We start from the raw sequence: 14,068 nt of genomic DNA, 5'->3' as shown, positions 1-14,068 counted from the left end.
CATATCAATGTGACTTTATACAGTAACGTACATTACTAGTACCTCGTATAGTAACACATATCAATGTGACTTTATAAAGTAACGTACATTACTAGTACCTCGTATAGTAACACATATCAATGTGACTTTATACAGTAACGTACATTACTAGTACCTCATACAGTAGCGCATATCAATGTGACTTTATACAGTAGCGTACATTACTAGTACCTGATACAGTAGCGCATATCAATGTGACTTTATACAGTAACGTACATTACTAGTACCTCATACAGTAGCGCATATCAATGTGACTTTATACAGTAACGTACATTACTAGTACCTCATACAGTAGCGCTTATCAATGTGACTTTATACAGTAACGTACATTACTAGTACCTCATACAGTAACGTACATTACTTGTACCTCATACAGTAGCGCATATCAATGTGACTTTATACAGTAACGTACATTACTAGTACCTTATACAGTAACGCATATCAATGTGACTTTATACAGTAACGTACATTACTAGTACCTCATACAGTAGCGCATATCAATGTAAATTTATACAGTAACGTACATTACTAGTACCTCATACAGTAGCGCTTATCAATGTGACTTTATACAGTAACGTACATTACTAGTACCTCATACAGTCACGTACATTACTTGTACCTCATACAGTAGCGCATATCAATGTGACTTTATACAGTAACGTACATTACTTGTACCTCATACAGTAGCGCATATCAATGTGACTTTATACAGTAACGTACATTACTAGTACCTCATACAGTAGTGCATATCAATGTGACTTTATACAGTAACGTACATTACTAGTACCTCATACAGTAACGTACATTACTAGTACCTCATACAGTAACGCATATCAATGTGACTTTATACAGTAACGTACATTACTAGTACCTCATACAGTAACACATATCAATGTGACTTTATACAGTAACGTACATTACTAGTACCTCATACAGTAGCGCATATCAATGTGACTTTATACAGTAACGTACATTACTAGTACCTCATACAGTAGCGCATATCAATGTGACTTTATACAGTAACGTACATTACTAGTACCTCATACAGTAACACATATCAATGTGACTTTATACAGTAACGTTCATTACTAGTACCTCATACAGTAACACATATCAATGTGACTTTATACAGTAACGTACATTACTTGTACCTCATACAGTAACGCATATCAATGTGACTTTATACAGTAACGTACATTACTTGTAACTCATACAGTAGCACATATCAATGTGACTTTATACAGTAACGTACATTACTAGTACCTCGTATAGTAACACATATCAATGTGACTTTATAAAGTAACGTACATTACTAGTACCTCGTATAGTAACACATATCAATGTGACTTTATACAGTAACGTACATTACTAGTACCTTATACAGTAACACATATCAATGTGACTTTATACAGTAACGTACATTACTAGTACCTCCTACAGTAACACATATCAATGTGACTTTATACAGTAACGTACATTACTAGTACCTCATACAGTAGCGCATATCAATGTGACTTTATACAGTAACGTACATTACTAGTACCTCATACAGTAACGCATATCAATGTGACTTTATACAGTAACGTACATTACTAGTACCTTATACAGTAACACATATCAATGTGACTTTATACAGTAACGTACATTACTAGTACCTCCTACAGTAACACATATCAATGTGACTTTATACAGTAACGTACATTACTAGTACCTCATACAGTAGCGCATATCAATGTGACTTTATACAGTAACGTACATTACTAGTACCTCATACAGTAGCGCATATCAATGTGACTTTATACAGTAAAGTACATTACTAGTATCTCATACAGTGGCGCATATCAATGTCACTTTATACAGTAACGTACATTACTAGTACCTCATACAGTAGCGCATATCAATGTCACTTTATACAGTAACGTACATTACTTGTACCTCATACAGTAACGCATATCAATGTGACTTTATACAGTAACGTACATTACTAGTACCTCATACAGTAGCGCATATCAATGTGACTTTATACAGTAACGTACATTACTAGTACCTCATACAGTAGCGCATATCAATGTGACTTTATACAGTAACGTACATTACTTGTACCTCATACAGTAACGCATATCAATGTGACTTTATACAGTAACGTACATTACTAGTACCTTATACAGTAGCGCATATCAATGTGACTTTATACAGTAACGTACATTACTTGTACCTCATACAGTAGCGCATATCAATGTGACCATATACAGTAACGTACATTACTAGTACCTCATACAGTAGCGCATATCAATGTGACTTTATACAGTAACGTACATTACTAGTACCTCATACAGTAGCGCATATCAATGTGACTTTATACAGTAACGTACCTTACTTGTACCTCATACAGTAACTCATATCAATGTGACTTTATACAGTAATGTACATTACTAGTACGTCATACAGTAGCGCATATCAATGTGACTTTATACAGTAACGTACATTACTAGTAACTCATACACTAGCGCATATCAATGTGACTTTATACAGTAACGTACATTACTAGTACCTCATACAGTAACGCATATCAATGTGACTTTATACAGTAACGTACATTATTAGTACCTCATACAGTAGCGCATATCAATGTGACTTTATACAGTAACGTACATTACTAGTACCTCATACAGTAGCGCATATCAATGTGACTTTATACAGTAACGTACATTACTAGTACCTCATACAGTAACGCATATCAATGTGACTTTATACAGTAACGTACATTACTAGTACCTCATACAGTAGTGCATATCAATGTGACTTTATACAGTAACGTACATTACTAGTACCTCATACAGTAACGCATATCAATGTGACTTTATACAGTAACGTACATTACTTGTACCTCATACAGTAACGCATATCCATGTGACTTTATACAGTAACGTACATTACTAGTACCTCATACAGTAGCGCATATCAATGTGACTTTATACAGTAACGTACATTACTAGTACCTCATACAGTAGCGCATATCAATGTGACTTTATACAGTAACGTACATTACTTGTACCTCATACAGTAGCGCATATCAATGTGACTTTATACAGTAACGTACATTACTTGTACCTCATACAGTAACGCATATCAATGTGACTTTATACAGTAACATACATTACTAGTACCTCATACAGTAGCGCATATCAATGTGACTTTATACAGTAACGTACATTACTAGTACCTCATACAGTAGCGCATATCAATGTGACTTTATACAGTAACGTACCTTACTTGTACCTCATACAGTAACTCATATCAATGTGACTTTATACAGTAATGTACATTACTAGTACGTCATACAGTAGCGCATATCAATGTGACTTTATACAGTAACGTACATTACTAGTACCTCATACAGTAGCGCATATCAGTGACTTTATACAGTAACATACATTACTAGTACGTCATACAGTAGCGCATATCAATGTGACTTTATACAGTAACATACATTACTAGTACCTCATACAGTAGCACATATCAATGTGACTTTATACAGTAAAGTACATTACTAGTATCTCATACAGTGGCGCATATCAATGTCACTTTATACAGTAACGTACATTACTGGTACCTCATACAGTAGCGCATATCAATGTGACTTTATACAGTAACGTACAATACTTGTACCTCATACAGTAACGCATATCAATGTGACTTTATACAGTAACGTACATTACTAGTACCTCATACAGTAGCGCATATCAATGTGACTTTATACAGTAACGTACATTACTTGTACCTCATACAGTAACGCATATCAATGTGACTTTATACAGTAACGTACATTACTTGTACCTCATACAGTAACGCATATCAATGTGACTTTATACAGTAACGTACATTACTAGTACCTCATACAGTAGCGCATATCAATGTGACTTTATACAGTAACGTACATTACTAGTACCTCATACAGTAGCGCATATCAATGTGACTTTATACAGTAACGTACATTACTAGTAGCTCATACAGTAGCGCATATCAATGTGACTTTATACAGTAACGTACATTATTAGTACCTCATACAGTAGCGCATATCAATGTGACTTTATACAGTAACGTACATTATTAGTACCTCATACAGTAGCGCATATCAATGTGACTTTATACAGTAACGTACCTTACTTGTACCTCATACAGTAACTCATATCAATGTGACTTTATACAGTAACGTACATTACTAGTACGTCATACAGTAGCGCATATCAATGTGACTTTATAAAGTAAGGTACATTACTAGTACCTTATACAGTAGCGCATATCAATGTGACTTTATACAGTAACGTACATTACTAGTACCTCATACAGTAACGTACATTATTAGTACCTCATACAGTAACGCATATCAATGTGACTTTATACAGTAACGTACATTACTAGTACCTCATACAGTAACGCATATCAATGTGACTTTATACAGTAACGTACATTACTAGTACCTCATACAGTAGTGCATATCAATGTGACTTTATACAGTAACGTACATTACTAGTACCTCATACAGTAACACATATCAATGTGACTTTATACAGTAACGTACATTACTAGTACCTTATACAGTAGCGCATATCAATATGACTTTATACAGTAACGTACATTACTAGTACCTCATACAGTAGCGCATATCAATGTGACTTTATACAGTAACGTACATTACTAGTACCTCATACAGTAACGCATATCAATGTGACTTTATACAGTAACGTACATTACTAGTACCTCATACAGTAACGCATATCAATGTGACTTTATACAGTAACGTACATTACTAGTACCTCATACAGTAACGCATATCAATGTGACTTTATACAGTAACGTACATTACTAGTACCTCATACAATAGCGCATATCAATGTGACTTTATACAGTAAAGTACATTACTAGTATCTCATACAGTGGCACATATCAATGTCACTTTATACAGTAATGTACATTACTAGTACCTCATACAGTAGCGCATATCAATGTGACTTTATTCAGTAACGTACATTACTTGTACCTCATACAGTAGCGCATATCAATGTGACTATATACAGTAACGTACATTACTAGTACCTCATACAGTAGCGCATATCAATGTGACTTTATACAGTAAAGTACATTACTAGTATCTCATACAGTGGCGCATAACAATGTCACTTTATACAGTAACGTACATTACTAGTACCTCATACAGTAACGCATATCAATGTGACTTTATACAGTAACGTACTTTACTAGTACCTCATACAGTAGTGCATATTAATGTGACTTTATACAGTAACGTACATTACTAGTACCTCATACAGTAGCGCATATCAGTGACTTTATACAGTAACGTACATTACTAGTACCTCATACAGTAACGTACATTACTAGTACCTCATACAGTAGCGCATATCAATGTGACTTTATACAGTAAAGTACATTACTAGTATCTCATACAGTGGCGCATATCAATGTCACTTTATACAGTAACGTACATTACTAGTACCTCATACAGTAGCGCATATCAATGTGACTTTATACAGTAACGTACATTACTTGTACCTCATACAGTAACGCATATCATTGTGACTTTATACAGTAACGTACATTACTAGTACCTCATACAGTAACGTACATTACTTGTACCTCATACAGTAGCGCATATCAATGTGACTTTATACAGTAACGTACATTACTACTACCTCATACAGTAACGCATATCAATGTCACTTTATAAAGTAACGTACATTACTAGTACCTCATACAGTAACGCATATCTATGTGACTTTATACAGTAATGTACATTACTAGTACCTCATTCAGTAACGTACATTACTTGTACCTCATACAGTAGCGCATATCAATGTGACTTTATACAGTAACGTACATTACTACTACCTCATACAGTAACGCATATCAATGTGACTTTATACAGTAACGTACATTACTAGTACCTCATACAGTAACGTACATTACTTGTACCTCATACAGTAGCACATATCAATGTGACTTTATACAGTAACGTACATTACTAGTACCTCATACAGTAGCGCATATCAATGTGACTTTATACAGTAACGTACATTACTAGTACCTCATACAGTAACGCATATCAATGTGACTTTATACAGTAACGTACATTACTAGTACCTTATACAGTAACACATATCAATGTGACTTTATACAGTAACGTACATTACTAGTACCTCCTACAGTAACACATATCAATGTGACTTTATACAGTAACGTACATTACTAGTACCTCATACAGTAGCGCATATCAATGTCACTTTATAAAGTAACGTACATTACTAGTACCTCATACAGTAACGCATATCTATGTGACTTTATACAGTAATGTACATTACTAGTACCTGATACAGTAGCGCATATCAATGTGATTTCTTCTGTTATGTGTGATCAGTCCACGGGTCATCATTACTTCTGGGATATAACTCCTCCCCAACAGGAAATGCAAGAGGATTCACCCAGCAGAGCTGCATATAGCTCCTCCCCTCTACGTCACCCCCAGTCATTCTCTTGCACCCAACGACTAGATAGGATGTGTGAGAGGACTATGGTGATTATACTTAGTTTTTATAACTTCAATCAAAAGTTTGTTATTTTACAATAGCACCGGAGCGTGTTATTGCCTCTCTGGCAGAGTTTGAAGAAGAATCTACCAGAGTTTTTACTATGATTTTAACCGGAGTAGTTAAGATCATATTGCTGTTTCTCGGCCATCTGAGGGAGGTAAAAGCTTCAGATCAGGGGACAGCGGGCAGATGAATCTGCATTGAGGTATGTAGCAGTTTTTATTTTCTGAATGGAATTGATGAGAAAATCCTGCCATACCGTTATAATGACATGTATGTATACTCTACACTTCAGTATTCTGGGGATGGTATTTCACTGGAATTACTCTGTTAAAAGTACATTAAACCTTTGAATAGGTATTTATTATGTTAAACGTTTTTGCTGGAATGTAGAATCGTTTGCATTTTCTGAGGTACTGAGTGAATAAATGTTTGGGCATTATTTTTCCACTTGGCAGTTGCTTGTTTTAATTGTGACAGTTTCGTTTCTCTCTCACTGCTGTGTGTGAGGGGGAGGGGCCGTTTTTGGCGCTCTTTGCTACGCATCAAAAATTTCCAGTCAGTTACTCTTGTATTTCCTGCATGATCCGGTTCATCTCTAACAGAACTCAGGGGTCTTCAAACTTCTTTGGAGGGAGGTAGATTCTCTCAGCAGAGCTGTGAGACTTATATATTGACTGTGATTAAAAACGTTGCTCTGTAATTTTTATGTTTCAAATTTAATTATTGTTACTTTACTAAGGGGAACAAACCTTTGCTAAAAGTTGTGTTGTTTTTAAGGATTGATGCTATAACTGTTTTTCAGTTCATTATTTCAACTGTCATTTAATCGTTTAGTGCTTCTTTGAGGCACAGTACGTTTTTGTTAAATAAGATTGTAACCAAGTTGCAAGTTTATTGCTAGTGTGTTAAACATGTCTGATTCAGAGGAAGATACCTGTGTCATTTGTTCCAATGCCAAGGTGGAGCCCAATAGAAATTTATGTACTAACTGTATTGATGCTACTTTAAATAAAAGCCAATCTGTACAAATTGAACAAATTTCACCAAACAGCGAGGGGAGAGTTATGCCGACTAACTCGCCTCACGTGTCAGTACCTGCATCTCCCGCCCGGGAGGTGCGTGATATTGTGGCGCCTAGTACATCTGGGCGGCCATTACAGATAACATTACAAGATATGGCTACTGTTATGACTGAAGTTTTGGCTAAATTACCAGAACTAAGAGGCAAGCGTGATCACTCTGGGGTGAGAACAGAGTGCGCTGATAATACTAGGGCCATGTCTGATACTGCGTCACAGCTTGCAGAGCATGAGGACGGAGAGCTTCATTCTGTGGGTGACGGTTCTGATCCAAACAGATTGGATTCAGATATTTCAAATTTTAAATTTAAATTGGAGAACCTCCGTGTATTACTAGGGGAGGTTTTAGCGGCTCTTAATGATTGTAACACTGTTGCAATACCAGAGAAATTGTGTAGGTTGGATAAATACTTTGCGGTACCGGCGAGTACTGACGTTTTTCCTATACCTAAGAGACTAACTGAAATTGTTACTAAGGAGTGGGATAGACCCGGTGTGCCGTTCTCACCCCCTCCAATATTTAGAAAGATGTTTCCAATAGACGCCACCACACGGGACTTATGGCAAACGGTCCCTAAGGTGGAGGGAGCAGTTTCTACTTTAGCTAAGCGTACCACTATCCCGGTGGAGGATAGCTGTGCTTTTTCAGATCCAATGGATAAAAAATTAGAGGGTTACCTTAAGAAAATGTTTGTTCAACAAGGTTTTATATTGCAACCCCTTGCATGCATCGCGCCGATTACGGCTGCGGCAGCATTTTGGATTGAGTCTCTGGAAGAGAACCTTAGTTCAGCTACGCTGGACGACATTACGGACAGGCTTAGAGTCCTTAAACTAGCTAATTCATTCATTTCGGAGGCCGTAGTACATTTAACCAAACTTACGGCTAAGAACTCAGGATTCGCCATTCAGGCACGTAGGGCGCTGTGGCTAAAATCCTGGTCAGCTGATGTAACTTCTAAGTCCAAATTACTTAATATACCTTTCAAGGGGCAAACTTTATTTGGGCCCGGTTTGAAAGAAATTATCGCTGACATTACAGGAGGTAAGGGCCACGCCCTGCCTCAAGACAAAGCCAAAGCTAAGGCTAGACAGTCTAATTTTCGTCCCTTTCGGAATTTCAAAGCAGGAGCGGCACCAACTTCCACTGCACCAAAACAGGAAGGAGCTGTTGCTCGTTACAGACAAGGCTGGAAACCTAACCAGTCCTGGAACAAGGGCAAGCAGGCCAGGAAACCTGCTGCTGCCCCAAAGACAGCATGAACCGAGGGCCCCCGATCCGGGACCGGATCTAGTGGGGGGCAGACTCTCTCTCTTCGCCCAGGCTTGGGCAAGAGATGTTCAGGATCCCTGGGCGCTAGAGATCATATCTCAGGGATACCTTCTAGACTTCAAATTCTCTCCCCCAAGAGGGAGATTTCATCTGTCAAGGTTGTCAACAAACCAGATAAAGAAAGAAGCGTTTCTACGCTGTGTACAAGATCTGTTATTAATGGGAGTGATCCATCCGGTTCCGCGGTCGGAACAAGGACAAGGGTTTTACTCAAACCTGTTTGTGGTTCCCAAAAAAGAGGGAACTTTCAGGCCAATCTTGGATTTAAAGATCCTAAACAAATTCCTAAGAGTTCCATCGTTCAAAATGGAAACTATTCGGACAATCTTACCCATGATCCAAAAGGGTCAGTACATGACCACAGTGGATTTAAAGGATGCTTACCTTCACATACCGATTCACAAAGATCATTACCGGTATCTAAGGTTTGCCTTCTTAGACAGGCATTACCAGTTTGTAGCTCTTCCATTCGGATTGGCTACGGCTCCAAGAATCTTCACAAAGGTTCTGGGTGCCCTTCTGGCGGTACTAAGACCGCGAGGAATTTCGGTAGCTCCGTACCTAGACGACATTCTGATACAAGCTTCAAGCTTTCAAACTGCCAAGTCTCATACAGAGTCAGTTCTGGCATTTCTAAGGTCGCATGGATGGAAAGTGAACGAAAAGAAAAGTTCTCTCTTTCCTCTCACAAGAGTTCCATTCTTGGGGACTCTTATAGATTCTGTAGAAATGAAGATTTATCTGACAGAAGACAGATTAACAAAGCTTCTAAATGCATGCCGTGTCCTTCATTCCATTCAACTCCCGTCAGTAGCTCAATGCATGGAGGTGATCGGCTTAATGGTAGCAGCAATGGACATAGTACCCTTTGCACGTCTACATCTCAGACCGCTGCAATTGTGCATGCTGAGTCAGTGGAATGGGGATTACTCAGACTTGTCCCCTACTCTGAATCTGGATCAAGAGACCAGAAACTCTCTTCTATGGTGGCTTTCTCGGCCACATCTGTCCAGGGGGATGCCATTCAGCAGGCCGGACTGGACAATTGTAACAACAGACGCCAGCCTACTAGGTTGGGGTGCTGTCTGGAATTCTCTGAAGGCTCAGGGACAATGGAATCAGGAGGAAAGTCTCCTGCCAATAAACATTCTGGAATTGAGAGCAGTTCTCAATGCCCTTCTGGCTTGGCCCCAGTTAAAAACTCGGGGGTTCATCAGGTTTCAGTCGGACAACATCACGACTGTAGCTTACATCAATCATCAAGGAGGGACAAGAAGCTCCCTAGCAATGATGGAAGTATCAAAGATAATTCGCTGGGCAGAGTCTCACTCTTGCCACCTGTCAGCAATCCACATCCCGGGAGTGGAGAACTGGGAGGCGGATTTCTTGAGTCGCCAGACTTTTCATCCGGGGGAGTGGGAACTTCATCCGGAGGTCTTTGCCCAAATACTTCGACGTTGGGGCAAACCAGAGATAGATCTCATGGCGTCTCGCCAGAACGCCAAACTTCCTCGCTACGGGTCCAGATCCAGGGATCCGGGAGCGGTTCTGATAGATGCTTTGACAGCACCTTGGAACTTCGGGATGGCTTATGTGTTTCCACCCTTCCCGCTGCTTCCTCGATTGATTGCCAAAATCAAACAGGAGAGAGCATCAGTGATTCTAATAGCGCCTGCATGGCCACGCAGGACTTGGTATGCAGATCTAGTGGACATGTCATCCTGTCCGCCTTGGTCTCTACCTCTAAGACAGGACCTTCTGATACAGGGTCCATTCAAACATCAAAATCTAACTTCTCTGAAGCTGACTGCTTGGAAATTGAACGCTTGATTTTATCAAAACGTGGTTTTTCTGAGTCGGTTATTGATACCCTGATACAGGCTAGGAAGCCTGTTACCAGAAGGATTTACCACAAGATATGGCGTAAATACCTATACTGGTGCGAATCCAAAGGTTACTCCTGGAGTAAGGTTAGGATTCCTAGGATATTGTCCTTTCTACAAGAAGGTTTAGAAAAGGGTTTATCGGCTAGCTCATTAAAGGGACAGATCTCAGCTCTGTCCATCTTGTTACACAGGCGTCTGTCAGAAAATCCAGACGTCCAGGCCTTTTGTCAGGCTTTAGCTAGGATCAAGCCTGTGTTTAAAACTGTTGCTCCGCCATGGAGTTTAAACCTTGTTCTTAACGTTCTACAAGGAGTTCCGTTTGAACCCCTTCATTCCATTGATATAAAGTTGTTATCTTGGAAAGTGTTATTTTTAATGGCTATTTCTTCGGCTCGGAGAGTCTCTGAGTTATCAGCTTTACATTGTGATTCTCCTTATTTGATTTTTCATTCAGATAAGGTAGTTCTGCGTACTAAACCTGGGTTCTTACCTAAGGTAGTCACTAACAGGAACATCAATCAAGAGATCGTGGTGCCTTCCCTGTGCCCGAATCCTTCTTCAAAGAAGGAACGTCTTCTACACAATCTGGATGTAGTTCGTGCCCTCAAGTTCTACTTGCAGGCAACTAAGGATTTTCGACAAACGTCTTCCCTGTTTGTCGTGTACTCTGGTCAGAGGAGAGGTCATAAGGCTTCGGCTACCTCTCTCTCCTTCTGGCTTCGTAGCATAATTCGTTTAGCCTATGAGACTGCTGGACAGCAGCCTCCTGAAAGAATTACAGCTCATTCTACTAGAGCTGTGGCTTCCACTTGGGCCTTTAAGAATGAGGCCTCTGTTGAACAGATTTGCAAGCCTGCAACTTGGTCTTCGCTTCATACTTTTTCCAAATTTTACAAATTTGACACTTTTGCTTCTTCGGAGGCTATTTTTGGGAGAAAGGTTCTTCAGGCAGTGGTTCCTTCTGTATAATGAGCCTGCCTATCCCTCCCGTCATCCGTGTACTTTTGCTTTGGTATTGGTATCCCAGAAGTAATGATGACCCGTGGACTGATCACACATAACAGAAGAAAACATAATTTATGCTTACCTGATAAATTCCTTTCTTCTGTTGTGTGATCAGTCCACGGCCCGCCCTGTTTTTTAAGGCAGGTAAATATCTTTTAAATTATACTCCAGTCACCACTTCACCCTTGGTTTCTCCTTTCTCGTTGATTCTTGGTCGAATGACTGGGGGTGACGTAGAGGGGAGGAGCTATATGCAGCTCTGCTGGGTGAATCCTCTTGCATTTCCTGTTGGGGAGGAGTTATATCCCAGAAGTAATGATGACCCGTGGACTGATCACACAACAGAAGAAAGGAATTTATCAGGTAAGCATAAATTATGTTTTTATACAGTAACGTACATTACTAGTACCTCATACAGTAACGCATGTCAATGTGACTATATACAGTAACGTACATTACTAGTACCTCATACAGTAACGCATATCAATGTGACTTTATACAGTAATGTACATTACTAGTACCTCATACAGTAGCGCATATCAATGTGACTTTATACAGTAATGTACATTACTAGTACCTCATACAGTAGCGCATATCAATGTGACTTTATACAGTAACGTACATTACTAGTACCTCATACAGTAACGCATGTCAATGTGACTTTATACAGTAACGTACATTACTAGTACCTCATACAGTAGCGCTTATCATTGTGACTTTATACAGTAACGTACATTATTAGTACCTCATACAGTAACGCATATCAATGTGACTTTATACAGTAACGTACATTACTAGTACCTCATACAGTAACGTACATTATTAGTACCTCATACAGTAACGCATATCAATGTGACTTTATACAGTAACGTACATTACTAGTACCTCATACAGTAACGCATATCAATGTGACTTTATACAGTAACGTACATTACTAGTACCTCATACAGTAGTGCATATCAATGTGACTTTATACAGTAACGTACATTACTAGTACCTCATACAGTAACACATATCAATGTGACTTTATACAGTAACGTACATTACTAGTACCTCATACAGTAGTGCATATCAATGTGACTTTATACAGTAACGTACATTACTAGTACCTCATACAGTAACGTACATTACTTGTACCTCATACAGTAGCGCATATCAATATGACTTTATACAGTAACGTACATTACTAGTATCTCATACAGTAGTGCATATCAATGTGACTTTATACAGTAACGTACATTACTTGTAACTCATACAGTAGCACATATCAATGTGACTTTATACAGTAACGTACATTACTAGTACCTCATACAGTAGTGCATATCAATGTGACTTTATACAGTAACGTACATTACTAGTACCTCATACAGTAACGCATATCAATGTGACTTTATACAGTAACGTACATTACTAGTAACTCATACACTAGCGCATATCAATGTGACTTTATAGAGTAACGTACATTACTAGTACCTCATACAGTAACGCATATCAATGTGACTTTATACAGTAACGTACATTATTAGTACCTCATACAGTAGCGCATATCAATGTGACTTTATACAGTAACGTACATTACTAGTAGCTCATACAGTAGCGCATATCAATGTGACTTTATACAGTAACGTACATTATTAGTACCTCATACAGTAGCGCATATCAATGTGACTTTATACAGTAACGTACATTACTAGTATCTCATACAGTGGCGCATATCAATGTGACTTTATACAGTAACGTACATTACTAGTACCTCATACAGTAACGCATATCAATGTGACTTTATACAGTAACGTACATTATTAGTACCTCATACAGTAACGCATATCAATGTGACTTTATACAGTAACGTACATTACTAGTACCTCATACAGTAACGCATATCAATGTGACTTTATACAGTAACGTACATTACTAGTACCTCATACAGTAGTGCATATCAATGTGACTTTATACAGTAACGTACATTACTAGTACCTCATACAGTAACACATATCAATGTGACTTTATACAGTAACGTACATTACTTGTACCTCATACAGTAACGCATATCAATGTGACTTTATACAGTAACGTACATTACTAGTAACTCATACAGTAGCGCATATCAATGTGACT

General features: G+C 38.4%; 1 protein-coding gene across 1 annotated transcript in view; it reads left to right on the top strand.

The window, feature by feature from the left end:
- Window positions 1-14,068, top strand: part of PPP1R16A (protein phosphatase 1 regulatory subunit 16A) — a 315,248-nt gene that overhangs the window by 273,151 nt on the left and 28,029 nt on the right. The window lies entirely within an intron of this gene.

Source organism: Bombina bombina, chromosome 5 (assembly GCF_027579735.1).
Source record: "Bombina bombina isolate aBomBom1 chromosome 5, aBomBom1.pri, whole genome shotgun sequence".
Lineage (NCBI taxonomy): Eukaryota > Metazoa > Chordata > Amphibia > Anura > Bombinatoridae > Bombina > Bombina bombina.
Note: the sequence above shows the minus strand (reverse complement) of the source record. Positions and strands in the feature narration are given on the sequence as shown.